A 2,404-nucleotide genomic window follows, 5' to 3' on the forward strand; every position below is an offset into this window, starting at 1 on the left:
CCCAGGTGGCCTCACCTGCTATGCTGAACAGGGGCCTTGTTGCTTAATGGGAGGATTGGAAGGGACAGGCAAGGAAGAGGGAAGGAAGCGGCCGTGGCCTTAAAGTTCGGTACCATCCTGGCATTTGCCTGGAGAAGTGTGAAATCACGGAAAACCACTTCGAGGATGGCTGAGGTGGGAATCGAACCCACCACTACTCAATTGACCTCCCGAGGCTGAGTGGACCCCGTTCCAGCTCTAGAAACACTTTTCAAATTTCGTAGCACCGACGGGAATCGAACCCGGGTCTCCGGGGGTGGCAGCTAATCACACTAACCACTCCGCCGCAGAGGCGGATCTTTTAATTTCCTACCATTCAAATATTCCTCAACAAAATATAGAGAAAAAGTAATTTGTCCCTTAAGAGGTTAATTAATTTACATCCCGTGCATTTGCATGTTGTGAACATGGGAAACCATGGAAAACCATATTCAGGGCTGCCGACAGTAGGGTTCGAACCTACCATCTCCCGTATATAAGCTGATAACTATGTGACCCAAACCGCACATCCACTGCGTATCGCTAGTTCCTCTTGCTCGCAGAGTGAGTATTTCTGTTCGTTCCAGTACACACAGCATTCTACTCTACCAACCACCACAGAAACACGCAATGGTGAATGCTTTTCTTCACATGAAGGGCAATCGGCCGTAAAACTGTACCAAATGCACTCAAGGTGCTACCCTCAAGAAATTGAGGAAAATGTCAAGATGATTAGAAAGAATAAGTTTCATTCATCTCTTGAACCAACAACCCGAAACCAGGTCGTTTACAGCTTCAAGGAAGTAAGTGCATCTATTGCTCAATTGAAAAAATACAGGGCTCGTCCGGGATTTGAACCCGGGACCTCTCGCACCCTAAGCGAGAATCATACCCCTAGACCAACGAGCCAGGCAAGCATGGCCGCAACTACTTTATCTTAAAAGGAGTAGAGAAAGTGTGTCGCACGGCCATCGAGTGTGCCACGCTCTCGAAGTTCGTAATGAATGAGGTAATGGAAGCTGCGCTAGATGGCGGAGCTGGTTACTTGCCAGTACATTGACTGTATATATAGTGTGGCCAAGTCCATTCCAGCCGCCATGATTTTGCCAAGTAGATGATGGAGAGTGCTGATATTGTTTCAATAAAGAATAGAATGTCAATTAATACAAACTATCAGTATTTGTTATATTTAGTCTGATAACCTGACGTAAGACATCAAAATTTACATTTATACGTGTTATACATGTCACAATCATTTTAGAGGTTAGAATTATTATGTGTCTGCCTCTGTGGTGTAGTGGTTAGTGTGATTAGCTGCCATCCCAGGATTTCCGGGTTCGATTCCCGGCTCTACCACGAAATTTGAAAAGTGGCACGAGGGCTGGAACGGAGTCCACTCAGCCTCGGGAGGTCAACTGAGTAGAGGTTGGTTCTATTCCCACCTCAGCCATCCTGGAAGTGGTTTTCCGTGGTTTCCCACTTCTCCTTCAGGCAAATGCCGGGATGGTACCTCACTAAAGGCCACGGCCGCTTCCTTTCCTCTTCCTTGTCTATCCCTTCCAATCTTCCCATCCCTCCAAAGGCCCCTGTTCAGCATAACAGGTGAGGCCACCCGGGCGAGGTACTGGTCATTCTCCCCAGTTGTATACCCCGACCCAGAATCTGAAGCTCCAGGACATTGCCCTTGAGACGGTAGAGGTGGGATCATTCGCTGAGTCCGAGGATAAAAGCAACCTTGGAGGGCAAGCAGGTTAAGATGGAAGAATTATTATGTGTTGGTAGCTAAGTCTATAATAATAATAATAATAATAATAATAATAATAATAATAAATAGATGTGGCATAATGTATAATGAATAATGTATGTGATGACTGTAAAGTAAGCCTACATTTCAACTTAAAAAGTAACATTACCATATTCCGGATGGCATGGTTTTAGCCTACATATCAGATTATACAACGCAGTGTATCCTTCTTAATCTGTTTACCTTCCAGAGTCGGTTTTTCCCTCGGACTCAGCGAGGGATCCCACCTATACCGCCTCAAGGGCAGTGTCCTGGATCTTCAGACTTCGGGTCGGGGGATACAACTGGGGAGAATGACCAGTACCTCGCCCAGGCGCCCTCACATGCTATGCTGAACAGGGGCTTAGTGGAGGGATGGGGAGATTGGATGGGACAGGCAAGGAAGAGGGAAGGAAGTGGCCTTGGCCCTAAGTTAGGTACCATGCCGGTATTTGCCTGGAGGAGAAGTGGGAAACCACGGAAAACCACTTCGAGGATGGCTGAGGTGGGAATAGAACCCACCTCTACTCAGTTGACCTCCCGAGGCTGAGTGGACCCCGTTCCAGCCCTCGTACCACTTTTTAAATTTCGTGGCAGAGCCGG

The 2,404-nt window shown here is 47.3% G+C and overlaps 1 non-coding gene across 1 annotated transcript; it reads right to left on the reverse strand.

The window, feature by feature from the left end:
* Positions 1-855: 855 nt before the first annotated feature.
* Positions 856-927, reverse strand: TRNAP-AGG (transfer RNA proline (anticodon AGG)). The gene has a single exon. It is a non-coding gene; the product is annotated as a tRNA-Pro (tRNA).
* Between the last annotated feature and the right edge of the window lie 1,477 nt (positions 928-2,404).

The sequence above is a fragment of the Anabrus simplex genome, chromosome 1 (assembly GCF_040414725.1).
Source record: "Anabrus simplex isolate iqAnaSimp1 chromosome 1, ASM4041472v1, whole genome shotgun sequence".
In the NCBI taxonomy this organism is placed as follows: Eukaryota; Metazoa; Arthropoda; class Insecta; order Orthoptera; family Tettigoniidae; genus Anabrus; species Anabrus simplex.